This window comes from Castor canadensis, chromosome 6 (genome assembly GCF_047511655.1).
Source record: "Castor canadensis chromosome 6, mCasCan1.hap1v2, whole genome shotgun sequence".
NCBI classification, from domain to species: domain Eukaryota; kingdom Metazoa; phylum Chordata; class Mammalia; order Rodentia; family Castoridae; genus Castor; species Castor canadensis.
Window position 1 is genome coordinate 5,915,945 of NC_133391.1, and position 16,056 is coordinate 5,932,000.

At 38.5% G+C, this 16,056-nt stretch overlaps 1 pseudogene; it reads right to left on the minus strand.

Annotated features, from left to right (window-relative positions):
- Window positions 1-8,356: 8,356 nt before the first annotated feature.
- LOC109677006 (cytochrome P450 3A25-like) overlaps window positions 8,357-16,056 on the minus strand; it is a 30,516-nt pseudogene continuing 22,816 nt past the window's right edge.

Consider the following 16,056-nt stretch of genomic DNA (forward strand, 5'->3'; position numbering starts at 1 on the left):
TTTTATGAAGAATCTGTCTAACTTGCTAAGGCACATCTTTCTCTGAAGGGGACTGCTAAGAGCTGCGTGAATCAATACTTCTCAGTGCAGCCATCAATCTGGTCATCTAGGTTCAGTCTCTCCATGAGTGCAAGTGTGTTAGCCTGAATTTACAAAGGCCCAGCAACCTCTCCCAAGTCCACCTGCCTGAATGTTCTGTGACAGGGACTAGGACACAATGGTGATTAATACTCAGACTGTTTCCTTGATAATCTCACCATCTGTGATGGAGGGGTGGTGAGGAAAAACCTAAATGAAATAGTTCTTGCCTTATCTGGGTTTTGAAGGATGAATATACATCTTCTAGGGCATAAAAAGGCACTCCAGCTATAAGAATATGTATGGTAAATATCAGGAGTTGTAGCTTGTTTGGATGGATTTCACGTATTTTGAGATGAGGTTAACCATGGAGACCAGTGAAAGTTAGAAAAAATTTAATACAAATGGATTCCGTTAAGTTTCTCTTCTGAATAAATGATCTTTTGTCTTAGAGATAACACTGAATTTGTTGATTCCACACAGAATGTGAACTGAATGGAGGTCAAACAGACACGAGCATGGTTCTATACTAACTGTCAAGGTAGAGAGGGTCCCTGTCTCCTCCAATACCAGGTGATGCACAGCCTGTACGATTCTCCAGGAGGCTTACAGAGAGAAAGGGTAAAGAAAAAGCAATGTCCACAAGCACAACTTAAGTGTTTTCTGTTTCCATTGAGACTTAAGAACTTTGAGGGGTACTTTGTCATGTGTTCCTCAAATTGTGAGGCTAATCACACAAAGACCATGGTCAGAGTGGTGAGAATGAACTTGTATGATTTCTAAACTTTATCCCATAAGGATTCTGTGAGGGAGGCTCACAGATGACAGAGACACTTATTACAGGACTCCCCTGACCAGCTTCCAAAGCCTCTTCTTCAGCCATTTGAGTAATCACCCATGCATCAAAAAGTCAGAACCCATCTTCTCTAATGTCTGCTGTACCAGGGAAAAACTGGAATCATCTTTTTAGGAGTCCTAAGTGCTGCATGTACTGCTTACAGTGACACCTTTCATGTCATTCGTGGCCAAGGTGTTTGGGGTCCACCTATAAGGGTTCCTATTCTTTTCTCCTCTTCTTATACACCCTTTGATTTCAGACCTTCCATGTTCCACAGAGATAGGTCCATTCTTCAGGGAAAGATCTGTTTAATTTGCTGTCTATGGTGCACCCATTTTAGGGGCTGTGAAAATACTGCTTGGTACAGCCACACTCCATGTTATCTATTTCTGGTCTCTTCTGTAGGCATTATTTGTCAAAAAACAACCTGGTGTGTCAGCCTGAATTTGTAGTGAGGCATAGGTAATTCCTCTTATTGCAGAAACAATCCCAAAAGAGAGACGGACTAGCAAAGATTCCCAGGGTAAAGACATGCAGAGGTCCAGTAATCCCTCTCAACTCAATGTATTAAACCTATTTGGAAACCCACTGTGCTAAAGAGTAGGGATTAACAGTGAAGAATATTCAGACTACCCCTGGATAATCTTACTGTCTGATAAGGGATGGAAATCACCAATAGCAAGGAGAGAGTAGAGATAACATTAATAGAAAGGGGGGATTGAAGTTACTGAGGTTAATTTGTTGGAATCAATAACTAGGAATGACTATCAGGTTTTTTTTTAATCTGAGAGAGTTGTGAAGCATGAATAGGTGTATTTTAATGGGTCCAGGGCATTCTAGAAAGAGAACCTGAAGGATTGAAGATCTCAGAGATGGAACTTGTTGGATAATTTCATGTATTTGAGAATGAAGGAAGCATGGAAACAAGGAAAATACAGAGCAAATTTATTGCTAATAATTGCACTTGATTTTCTGATAGGAATAATCCTTTGACATATGATAATAGTAATTGAGTTCTTTATTGATTTATCCCAGAATGTGGACTCAAAGGAGGCCAAAGTAAGGGATTTGCATGATTCTATGCCAAATACCAAGGTGAAGATATGACAACTGACTTCAGTCTCTAAGTGCTGCACCCAGGGCCCTTCTGCTGGCTGCAGTGCTGGCCCCACCTCCTCTCCCAGCATATGGAAATTGCTGGCTGGTCTCACTAAATCACAGCTGAGCACTAACGGGATCTCTGCAGGCAAATGCCTTTAAAGACAGAAGACTCACCTGAAAGGAAAACTCTGAGTACAGAATTGTTGGAGAGTGGACATGGATCTGATCCCCAACTTCTCCATGGAGACCTGGTTGTTCCTGGCTAGCAACCTGGTGCTCCTCTGTCTGTGAGTAACCATTCAGGCTCCTCCCCTCTGTATCCTTGGAGTGGGATACAGGAGTGTTGATGCTACTCAGGGCCCAATTTCCCTTATCTTTGTGAAAGATCAAATAGATAATGGAAGGGAAGTTGATATTAACACTAATGTTCCTGTTAATTTTGTGAGGATTCCTTGAATTTGAACCCCTGTATCCTTATTCATTTCATTTTATGACACTTCACAAGATTTACTGGATATGTACTGAATACTGGAACCCATATTGCTTTAATGCCTCAAAAGAAGAAGAAACAAAGTATTAATTCAACTGAGAGGCACATATTATTTTACACTGCATATACATCTGTTGCTATCAACAGGAAAGTGCCTGACCTTTGGTAGCCCTCCTCCTCTATGGCAGCTCAAAGCATTCTTGAAGCACCTTGACCATTTTTACATGCCAATCTTTTCAACTGTGTTTTCCCAATTTGCTTCTATGGGGCCAACTTTGTGAAACCATCAGCAGAAAACTTAAAATTGATGCTGGTAATCTCTTTCCTCAGGCTATCTTCTTTCCCTAGTCTGGCATCTGTCAATCACACTGGAGAGGATTTGCTAGATCCAGAAACCCCTTCTGTGTAGTTCAGTTATGACACATCAATGATAAGACGCAGACATCTTATCAAGGGAGGACCAGCATCAGTGAGTTTTTCCTTAAAAGGAGTTGAAGCACAGCGGCAATAAACTGACTGTTTTGCTACTGACACTCTTGATCAATTTGAACATGGCTGTCACTGTGCTTACCAGGTGAGTATCACTAGTTGGAGACCCAGATTCATGAGGAGGGGAATGGCCTGGAAATTAAGTCTTAGTCTTTCATTTCTTGTACAGTGAACTTCAAGAAACTTATGGGAACTCAGCCTTCATTATAGCTCAAGACAACCTGACAGTAGAGGGTAAGGTGTTTCTGAAACTTATTCAAATTTCTCTGAGGCCAATGGAGTTCATGACCACAGATGTCATTTCTAAAGAACTAAGAACAGTGTCACTGTACTCAGGTTGTTCAGGGAAAACAGATTTAAGAAGGGTTGGGTCCTACAACAGGGACATGACTAAGAAGAAAGGAAAAACATAAAATATCTCCAACCAAATGTAAGAACAACTTTACTACAGACTTTCAAGGACCCCACATCACGGAGTAGATGAATTTATGTAAAATCTTGTCATTTGCACAGAAAAATAATATTTCTGCCTTCCTTCATAAAATCAGAATCCCCATTTCATAGAAAAATCAGTTTTATAAATGAGCATAACAATTTAAACCCCCTTGGAATATTTCAGCTTGAATCCCTCAGGAGCAATCAAGTTTGGGGATGTTTATCAAGTATGTCTGGGAGCATAAAAACTCCAGTGCCTTTCCTCTAATCATTGTGAATTTTCAATGGTCTCTCAGTGGAGTTGAAAAAAGAGATGGTGTGTGAATGTCATTGTTGCTGTTGGAGTTTTTGGTGTTATTTTCCTCCATGTTATCTCCCTGGCCTGACTGTTGTAGTTCCTGAGTCGGTGACTAGTGCGCCTAAATATATATGTATATTGATAATCCCTATGAACTGGTTTTCTTATATATAGATATGGGACTTATTCACATGGACTTTTTAAGAAGCTGGGAATTCCTGGACCAAAACCTTTGCCTTACAAGGGGACTATTCTTGCTTACCATGGCGTGAGTGTTGTTTGGGCTCCCTCTTTTGCTTTCTATGGAAGTAAACACTGGATTTTAAAAAAAATATTTTATTAGGATATATTCATTGTATAGGGGGATTCATTGTGACAATTCCTAACAGGGTTACATTGTACATTGGTCAGATTGACCCCACAATCTCCTCACCTTGACTCCCTCCCTGTCCTACTTGAAGCAATTACAAGACATTTCACTGCTGTATTTTGTATATGTATGTGATTCCATCAACCATATTCCATCAACCATATTCACCTTCATCTCCTTCATTCCCCCTCCCCCTACCACCAATACCCTCCCTTACCTGCCATTTTACAGTCCTGTCAACACTGGATTATTTCCATCTTACTGATGGAAAGTGCTGTTCTTGGGAACAAGGTCTGAGGTTTCAACATTTCTAAAACTATACATAGGCCTCACCCAGAGAATGGCCACATTTTTCCATAGGGCTTTGTTGTCAACTGTGTAGAACCTCAACTTTGCCTGAATTGAAAAGCCCAGCTTTCAGGCACATTACGGCTTGATATTTAGACTTTGTGAGCATCAAAAGAGTATTTGATTTTTTTCCCAGTATAAATTTAAAGAAGGTGAGGAATGCATGAAGGGTTTCCCAAGTACCAGTTCATCAACCTGTTTGTTTTAGGTATAGACTTTTCCATTCATTGTCATAATTTTTCTTACTACTGAACATCTCTGAAATACTAGTTTATTTACCTTTTTGGAATTTGCATACATATGAATTCGTTCAGGTACTCTTAATCACATGCTATTGTTTTCTTTTACTACCAATGGCATCTTTTGGGTACTTGCGAGGTAGAGCAAGAAATTTCTAGATTACATCTTTCCCTTGAAAGGTGGCATTCTATGATGAGACATAATAGCCAGTGGGAATATCTAAGACAGTTTGGTCCATCCATTGACTTCAGATATTGGACCACAAAGAATTTCGTTTTTCTAAACAAAGGCAGAATCATATGAAATCACTAGAGAAATGATAGCTTAAGAACATTAGTTAAAATTCAGCTTACCTGAATGTATGAAATAGTGTCACACAGATTCTGAATTCTGGCTGTGTCCTTCTGGCTAAGTGATCTGATGGAAGGGCCAGGGCCTGGACCCCGGATAGAAGTTCATAAGCTTACAATGCAAAGGGCAGCAACAGAGTCTATGTGCAGGCAGGCTTCTCCCAGACTCCATGTTATCTTTTAGATCATAATTTGTGCAATTAGATGCTTACCCTAGGGCCCAAAGACTAACCAGGGGCTCTGGTAACCTAATGACTGCCTGAGAACTTCATATATTTTTCTATCTGAGAAAGCAACCATTTCCTTTTTAACTTCCCCAGATAAACACTTTAATAGCTGCCCCTGTAGAAAATCTACATTCCTGGAATTTCTTTTTCATCATTACAACTCACAGCTGTGAGTTTGTGACAGGAAACTCATTTCATTTTTAAGCCTCAGCATTGAGAATTCAGAGGAAATATTAATTTGTTGTGTTCCATATGTGGAGGCAGCACATGCCCATCTTTCCACATTGGGCAGAACACTGGAAGGCAAATTGACTTTTCTTCCCTCTCTCTCTCACTTGATGTTTCTGAGACTTATATCAAGCTGATAAAAGAGGCCAATGCTGTCCTGAAATTGCAATTCCACCAGAATTCTAGGGAGAGTTCATGAAAAAAATGCAAAGGATGGTGAACGAGGATGAAAGAGCATCTGTTGCCTTTGGAAACTCACTCAGCTCAGGTTTGGTTCGCTTGTGTGCTGATGGAGGGGACAGTTCTGAGGGTTCCAGGATTTCAGTGACAAAACGTACTCAAACAAGAGCACCTCAGAGAGAAGGACAGTTACTTCGTAGTATTCAGAGCCAGGGATAATTCCATTTTAGGGATGACTTTACATTCTCCTTTTCAAATTACTCCTCTGTATTCCAATTTCCCTATAGGTGTTTCTCAATATGAGCCTCCCTGAAAGTGTCAGTGAGAGAAAGTAAGCCCAATTTCATGGGATTACAGTCATTTTAGCCCCATTTAGATATGGGAATCATTGGATAAAGCCAAGAAGTTTTTAAGAATCAATTTTACTGATCCATTATTTCTTTCTGTAAGTAAGTAAACTCTCTGTTCCTTCATCTCAGTCTCCCTTCAAAATAGCAAAATTGACATATAGTACATCAGTTAAAATGTACAGTTAAATGTGTTCAGTACATGCATAGATGTGTAGACACATCAACACTGTCAAATATAAAACACTTTTGCACACTGAGAAATCTTGTGCCATGTTGTTATCTTTCCCCAACCTTCCTTGACCTGAACAGCCAGTAATTCACTTTCTGTTTCTGTAGGTTTGTCTATTTTGGACACCTTGTATGAATGACATCAGAGACTATGTGGTCTTTGGCATCTGGCTTCTTTTACTTAGCACTGTATTTTCAAGTCAAACATGTATTACTAGTTTTATTTTCTATGGGTGAATAATAGTCCATGTTAGTTGATGGGCCTTAAAATTATTTTCACATTTTGGTAAGTGTAAATAGTGTATTATGAACATTCACAGAGATGGCTGTGTTTGGGCAATTTCCCAGGTTTTCCAGGTGTGTACCCAGGAGTGGTATTGCTAAGTTATAAAATAATTCTATGCTTAACTTATAAAGTTAAAATAGTTACAAAATATTCTGTAATAGTTGTAGCATTTTATCACTACCAGGGATGCATAAATGCACAACACTTGGTGATTTTGAAGTGGGTGTGAAGGAGTCCAACACTGGCATTTTAATTTGTATTTTCATAATGCTGATTGTACTGTAAAATGTTGGGGAAGGTAATATCCATTTAGATAAATGTCCTACATTTCTTTGCTTATAGATAGCTGAATAGATTTTGTTTTTATTATTAGGTTGTAAGGTTTATTTATATATGTGGGACACAGTTGCCTTACCAAATATTGATCTTGCAGATGTTTCAGGTGTATTTTTACTTTATTATTTGGTGGGACTGGTGTTTGAACTCAGTGCTTAGCACTTGCTAGGCATGTCCTCTACTTCTTGAGCCACACTTCCAGTCTTTTTATTTTCTGGTTATCTTCAGACAGGGGCTCACATTTGCCCAGTCTGACTTGGACATGGTACTTCTATTTTATGCTTCCCATCACAGCTGGGATGACAATGAGTGACACCATGATCAGCTGTTGGTTGAGATGAGGAGTCTCACGAAATTATTCCCTCTTGGCTGGTGTCCAACCACAAATCCTCCATATCTTAGCCTCCCAAGTATCTAGGATTACAGGTGTGAGCCACCTGCACCCAATTTCACTTTCTTGCCAGTGTCCTTTCAGTACAAATTTTGACTTCTGATGATGTATAATGTATATCTTTGCCTTTTGTTACTTGGTCTTTTGTTTAAACTCTAAGAATCCATTGGCAATTTAAATCATGAAAATTTGCTTCCTTGGTTTTCTTCTAAGAGTTGTGTAGTTTCATCTCATATTTAGTTCTTTGACCTACATTAAGTTAGGATGGTGTGTAGTGAGTACACAGTGAAACAAGGGTCAATTCATTCCTTTGGATGTGGTTATGTCCTATTACTGCATCATTGGTTAAAAATCTAATTTTCCCCATTCAGCAATCATGGTGACTTTCTCAGTATATGGTGGGGACCAGAGTCATGTAAGTTTACTTCTGGAGTCTATTCCAAAATATTCCACTGACATTCATGGCTGTCCTTATGCTAGAACCATGTAGCCTTGATTATTACTGCTTTCTGGTAAGTTTTCAAATCAAGAAAAATGAGCACAACTGTATTCTTTGCTTCCACAGTTGTTTTGGATATTGTGAGTCCTTTGACAGTCCGTATGAATTTTTTAAATTAACAGTCAATTTCTGTAAAATACCCTGATATACTTCTGATACAGAATGTGTTAAATCTACAAGTGAATATTTGGAATATTGCTATGACAATGTTAATTGTTCTGATCCGTGCACATGTGGTGTTTTTCCACTTATTTAAATTTTCCTGAATTCTTTTCAATAATGTTTTGTAGTTTTTGGAGTATAACTTTTTCTCTTTTGTTAATTTGCTTTCTGATTTTTTTATGTTTTTGATGCTATTGTAAATGGAAGTATCAGTTTTTTTTTCAAAAGACATAGTTGTTTATATCCTCAAAAAACACCTTTTATAAGAAATTATAAGGAAAATATTTGATATAAAATCTCACTACTATAATCATCACAATAATTTCCATTTTCCTTAACAACTGTAGAGAAATAATCACTAATCAGAGTTGAAATGGAAGTGGTAAAGATACATAGAGACAATCCCATGAGAACCAGAGAAGATTAGTCTACATATCTAGCAATAATTTAAGCACTTCCAGTCCATTAAAAAATAGCCGCTGCTCTACACAGACACTGAGCAGGTGCAATGAATTACTGAATCTATAATCATCCAGCCAAGGCAGCTGATTAAGCCCATCTTCATCTGCATTTATTCACAAAGTAAATGAAAGTCTCTGGTGTTCTGGGACACAGCCTCCTTGAAGAATTCAGTTGAACTTCTGAGGAGAATTCATGCTCCATTATGGTCCATCTCTTGGCACAACCTTTAGCACAATGGGAATTTCTGGTTGAATAAATAGGTTCTTGCTTAATTTCAGAGGGACCTGCAACAGTTGAACAAGCATATTGTGAAACATTTACTGAACCATTAACAACCACTGTAGCATGGGAGAACAGTAATGTTAAGAACAATAATGCAAGATGTTTTCCTCACTTGTGGAAGTTAAGGGACAAAACAAAACAAGGTCATGAAAGAAAGAGAGTAACACGGGAGTGGTTAAGAATAGGTTTCAGAGGTGGTGAACATGATCAGAGTGTGTATATATGGAAATATAATAAGAACTGCCTTGGTGTGTTCAATTAATATATGCTAATAATAGTAATGATAACAATAATAAAATTGAATAAGAATGATGTAACTACTTTAACTTAGCCCATTAGGGACAGAATTTTAAGAGAAACAATAATGTTTTACAAACACAAAAACTGCTTCTAGTTTATATACCTCGATTGTCAAGATTGGATAGTGAAAGAATTCTTCCAAATATTCATTTAGGAAAATGTTTATTCCATATGTATTATGTACATGGTCTGAGAATAAATGACATTGGTTTATTTTCTGTATGTTCTTTACTGATTTAAGTTTTAAGCAAAAATGATGAGTTTAAGGAATTTAAACCAGATTCGTAGACATTAGTACATACTGTTTTAGAAAGTCGTGTAAAGTTAACTCTGTGTTTGTTGAATATCACAAGGTAACTCTGAGCAGATTTTGTACTTCTAATCTGTGTTGGATGTCCTTAACTTCTAAGGAGTCCAGTCACCCTCCTTGTTGAACTCATTCAGTTTATGATGGGAAGAAGTCTTCAGGAAGATGTTTTCTTTCTTTGCTTTTCTAACATCTAACTGTAGCTTTCAAGAACAGTGCAAATGGGAGAATATCTGAGTCCTGCAGAATTTTCAGTAACCTTTCAGTCCCACTATCTTCAGTGTTGGGGGCATTACACCAGTAATCTTCTAATGTCAGTAGAGATAATGGTAAGCAATTTGTCATAAATTGAGAAATGTCAGATTGTAGATGACTGGAACATGTCAGGGGATATCTTCCCCTTCCCAGGTGTGTCAGAAACCTTCTCACAAAACAAAGCCCCCTGACGGTATAAACATGCACACAGCTAACTGAAAGCCAACACTGTAGGGATAACAAAGTTTGTCTCCCCTTCACCCATGTAAACAGTCTATTGAGAGGAAAGAGTTGCATATGAAATGCCGGAGACCTGAAAATTAACATTGTCAGGAAATGTTTCACATAAAACAGGAGAACTGTTCTTTTAAGTTCTTCAGGGGAAAAATTCCAATACTTTAGAAATGTATCTGCTTAATATTTTAAAATTTCAAATAATATACATTGCATTTTCCTAGGAGACAAACACACAAAAACATTCATACACAGGTATATATGAATGGCAGTTGTTAAATTATTTTAGTTAAAAGAGCTAAAGGCTATATTGAAGAACTCTGATATAACTGTGAATGACATCTTAAGCATTTACTAAAGACTTTCAATGCACTAATGTCCCTTTAAAGCAACACTGGGTGTTTATTGAAGGAATAAAATTACGTGGTATAAAAATGAGAAGGGATATAGCACATTTATTTAATGAAAAAGAATCAACAGGAAATGGTAACAAAGCACAGGAAACAATAAAACGACACAGTAGTACATGGGCACTGCACAAGATGGAGACTGCTCCTTGGTGGAGTTTGGGGATTGATTTGAACTTGAAGGATGAGAAGAGAATGAGGCTGATAGAGGGAAGAAGGTACATGACATATAGAACGGAAAAGGATCACAGTTATTATGGAACAGAGCTCAGATAGTTGAGGCCAAATATTCAATATGATGCTCAATGGTTGGAGTTCTTCTTGTTAGCTTTTATACTTTTAAGCTACGGATTCTGAAATTTGGCTGCATGTGGGAATTCATGGTGATCTTTGAAAGCCACACTCTGGATAATTTATTTTAGAATATCCAAGATGGCCAAGCATCATGAGGTTTTAAAACTCCTCAGGGATTCAAAGTACACCTAGTGGTTGAGACAAACTGACAAAGGAGGGCTTCTCTAAGTTACGGTAGAGGAAAGCACCACTCACAAGTCATAACTCAGGTGATCATTGTCTTTCATGATCAGCCACAACATATCCCATGTCCAGTTGACATGAAAATGAATTTAAAACTTCACTCAAGTTCAAAGCATGCAGATTTGCATTTACTCTACATAATCATGATAGCTGGGCTTTATTAAGACACAGATTTATAACTCCAGAGGAGAAAGACCCTCAAAATTCATACCTGATCCTAGTAAATCATTTGGCCAGAGAAGAAATTGTTAAAAGTTGAATGTGAGTAGTCAAAAAGAAGGAGGAAGAAGGGGAAGAGGAGGAGAACAAGAAGAAGGAGGAAGAGGAGGAGGAGGAGGAGAAAGAGGAGGAAGAAAAAGAAGTTGTTCCAAGTTGAAAGGGCATAACTTTTTGTATAGATACTCCCCAGATGGAAAAATCTCCCAATAAAGAATTATTTATACAGAAAGTGTTCTGTCTCACCTGTGTTTCTTTACAAGTTTGTAAGGTGAAATTCTGCAGAACTCTGATGACACCAAGTTTGATGTTCATGAGAGTGAATCTCATTCCAATGCAGTTCCTGGGTCCATTTCCAAAGGGCATGTATCTGTACGGATCAATGTTGTCCTTGTTCTTCTTGCTGAACCTAGTGTCACAATTGGGGAAGCAATCCCATCCGTGAAACATGAAAACCACATGGAGTACATGTTTGGTGGTTATCTCTTAAACATCCACACAGGATACTTTCCTGGGTTGGTCATTAAAATTCTGCCTCAGTTACTAGTTAGAACACTAAATGACTTTTTTGCTCTCCTTACACTATAGGAGCTTACAATGCTATTGAGATGGGATCACGTGAATGCCATAGGAAAGAGAATGTAACTTTAAACACTAAAATTTCATCAGGATGGTGGTGTGTTCCCACTGTGAAAGGCACAGAGGAATTATACAGCTTGAAAGAAAAGCAGGTTCCTGCCTCACACTTTAGTTGGTCATATTCTCATTATGGCAGGAGCAGGTGAAATTGCTGTCACTTCTGAATGATTTTATCTTTACTGACTTCATGCTTATTTTCTCTAATAGGCTAAAATTTAGAACTGTTTGGCTCAATCCCTGACACACACTAGGCGCTGACTTATTCCACCTTTGATGACTTGATGAATTAAAGACAAGTATGGAGAATGGTCTCTGCATCTATGGGTTTATGGCTCAAGTGGTAGAGTGCTTGCTTATCATTCACATGTCCCTGGGCTCAATCCCCAATACCATAAAAAAGCATATATGTGTAGAAATAGATCCATGATCACAAATTTCAATTTACTAGTAAAGTTTATTCTAAATCTTTGAGACTCTGGAAGGTTATATGTTATTGTTTCTGGTGTAGAGTTGTGCAGTTTCAATAATAATGATCACTTTGTAAAAAGAAAAGAAAGTTCCCAGGAAAAGAAATAGATGCAAATGAATGTCAACTCACATTCCCATGTATGTTATCTCCAGTAAGTGACATCATAACGTGATTGACCTAGGCTGGCTCAGGGCAGGTCCCCTTTTCTGGGATTCTCAGACCTTTCAGGGTGGAACTCTTCAGGATTTGGCCAGTATTTGGGGTCTCCATGAGGAGCAAAGACTGGTATCATCACGCCTGTCCCTTTGGGAATATGCACTCCTTTGATATCAACATCTTTTTACAGATCCTCTCAATTCTGTTGCCAATTGCATAATCTGAGAGCCTCACTCATCACCATGTCCATCTCTACCAGGGCATCATAGGTGGCAGGTGCCTGGGAAGAGATGAACAGATTTTGGTAAAATCAAATTTGGAATTAAATTTCAACTGAGTCTATGTAGTACTACCGCAGTGTTGGAAACTACAAAGTTTAATGAATATTTGCCAAAGACCTTAGCATTTACAAAGTATTTTAACCATCATGCCTTCAAACTGCTGATACGTAGTATACTTATGAATGTGGGGGACGTTTGGGAAAATCTCCTAGCTAGGGCCAAAAATTCTCATTCTTACCATTTACTGCTTTTCTTCCTCATGTGATGAAATGTAAGTTATAGATTTTAACAAATGTACTCCATAAATACATGCTAAAATGCTGCCACCTTGTAACAGAGAGGTCACAAGTTAATAACAAGGAAAGAACGACTATCCCCCATACCTATTCCAAAATTAGGCTTTGTTAAAATGGAGTCTTGCTATATTGCCCAGAATGGGTTTGAACTTGAAATCATATTCTCAACATCCTAGGAAGCTGGGATTATAGGCGTATAACACCACACTTGGCTTACAACAAGCTTTAAACTGAGAATTCTGGCTTAGAAATTTTATATATATGTATATATATATAAAACACATATAGATAGATAGAGATATTTATATATATCATTACGACAGAACAGAAATTACACACTATGAATAACTAGTAACATTATGACAATAGGAGGCTATAATGGGATTCTCCTGGGGCTCCCAATTTCAGTTCTAGTAAGAGTTTCAAAGAAAACAGGAACTCGTACATAGCCCCATCCATCTTTGGTTGCTGGACCAGCCTCCTGGTTGTTCCCTCAGGGCTTGGCTCTGAAGATGCTTTGTGTTGACCTCACAGGTAAGCAGTCTTTCCAGTCTCAGAGTTCAGGCAACTTCAGCCCACAGCCTCCCATTTAGGGTAGAAATATGAAGACGGTGGGGGCAATATGTGGTATCACTTGTGCAACATTGGGGAGGGCGTGATGTACATAATGTAAAGGTTAAAACTTGGATTATAGCTTGGTTTGTTCACCTCTAGCTCTACCACAGTATAAGGTTATATAGGGCAAATCTGAGTCAGATGCTCAGCCCAACAAAGGCCCGTCTTGCTTTGCTGACAGCCACACTACAGTATAGCCAGCAGTGCCAAATCCAGAAATCAAACTAAAAAATGTTAGCTGTTATATGTCACCCAGTTTTTTGAATGCTTCTTGCTTGGTATTACTGTGGTAGTAGATAGCAAATACACATGGCCAGCACTGTATTACAAATATCTCACATTTCTGTGGAAAGAATTAATTTCCTATTTGTCCTTTTATTTCTCTCTTCAGCTCCTTCACACATATTGAGAGTAAATATCAATGGCTATTCTCCAGAATGAGGAGGCATTCTGGTCCAGTCTGACTCTCCTTGCTTCTTCTCCAGGTACCATCCACTCACCTTATTGGGCAAAGCTGCATCAATCTCCTCCTGCAGTTTCATCTGGACATCAGGGTGTGTGGCCAATGCATGCGTAACGCAGGAAAGAATGCTGCTAGTTCCCTCATAGCCAGCAAAAATAAAGTTGATTGATTGGGCTGTGATCTCTAGATCAGTCAGAGCTAAAATGAATGAGAAACACTTCAGATAAATAAGGTTAAGATAGATCATCCTTGATATTTAGATTTGGAGAATTCCAAAGGAAGCTCCCAAATAGCTAGGGAGAAAAATGGGAAAACAATCCAAGGTCATACTGGGACTACTTTTCACTCCGATGTCTACTACACACAACAAAACTGAATCACTGATTTAAGTCACTTTCCCCAAAGTCTACACTATTCTTTTCCCTCAAGTTATCATTCTGCCATCCTACCACCAGCACAGCTGGGCAATTTCAAGAGGCAGGATTTCTCTCTACTATACATTGTTTTCTTATAATGAGCTTTGGATAAACATGAAAGTACTTTAGCCCTAAGTAAAATGTGGGGTAGCTTTGTCCCTCAGGAAAAAATCTAAATTTTGCTGTACAACAAAAGTACAGGTGACCTGTTAGAATAGCCATCATCAGCAACACCACCAACAACAGGTGTTGGCGAGGATGCAGGGAAAAAGGAACCCTCTTACACTGTTGGTGGGAATGTAGACTAGTACAACCACTCTGGAAAAAAATTTGGAAGCTACTTAAAAAGCTAGACATCGATCTACCATTTGATCCAGTAATACCACTCTTGGGGATATACCCAAAAGACTGTTACTCCAGAGGCACCTGCACATCCATGTTTATTGCAGCACTATTCACAATAGCCAAGTTATGGAAACAGCCAAGATGCCCCACCACTGATGAATGGATTAAGAAAATGTGGTATCTATACACAATGGAATTCTATGCAGCCATGAAGAAGAACGAAATGTTATCATTCGCTGGTAAATGGATGGAATTGGAGAACATCATTCTGAGTGAGGTTAGCCTGGCCCAAAAGACCAAAAATCGTATGTTCTCCCTCATATGTGGACATTAGATCAAGGGCAAACACAACAAGGGGATTGGACTATGAGCACATGATAAAAGCGAGAGCACACAAGGAAGGGGTGAGGATAGGTAAGACACCTAAAAAATTAGCTAGCATTTGTTGCCCTCAACTCAGAGAAACTAAAGCAGATACCTTAAAGCAACTGAGGCCAATAGGAAAAGGGGAACAGGTACTAGAGAAAAGGTTAGTTCAAGAAGAATTAACCTAGAAGGTAACACCCACGCACAGGAAATCAATGTGAGTCAATGCCCTGTATAGCTATCCTTATCTCAACCAGCAAAAACCCTTGTTTCTTCCTATTATTGCTTATACTCTCTCTACAACGAAATTAGAAATAAGGGCAAAATAGTTTCTGCTGGGTATTGGGGGGGAGAGGGAGGGGGCGGAGTGGGTGGTAAGGGAGGGGGTGGGGGCAGGGGGGAGAAATGAACCAAGCCTTGTATGCACATATGAATAATAAAAGAAAAAGGAAAAAAAGTACAGGTGAAAATTCAGAGTGTTTGGCTTCAAGGTATAGAAAATTAATGGATCTTTCATGTAAACATGTCTGGGGGAGCTTAAATGAACCATATTGGTATCAGAGGAACTTGCTATTAAAAGTGAGGTCCATGGACCAGCAGCTGCAGCAGGATATGGGAGCTTGATAGGAATTCAGAATTTCATAGTCACCTATGTCTACTAAGTCAGTATCTGAAGGTTCTTTCAATACAGTGATTTTTGTGCATACAATGTCATTGGAGAGTCAGGGCTTATATGACTATGTAATAGAAAACCTAGGGCAAAAGTCTTCACAGAGGGTGATATAAGGATCTAGAAAAACAGAAAAATAAAAAAAGCTAAGGGAATGATGATTGATCCTTGTCTTATGAATGGTATTGAAATAGCAGTCTATATAAGGACTTTGGTCATAAACTATGAAAATTAGGATTCATGACCCAGAGTAGAATTAGTCCTTCTAGGTGCTTAGGACCATGAAAATAAATGTGGTACCCACTACACCCATGCAATTCAAAATTTTCAAGAATTGGTGTGAGAAGGCTACAGCATTCTGATTTACCTGTCATACATTCTTTGATGGTGCTGTTCATGAATTCTCTTATTAATTC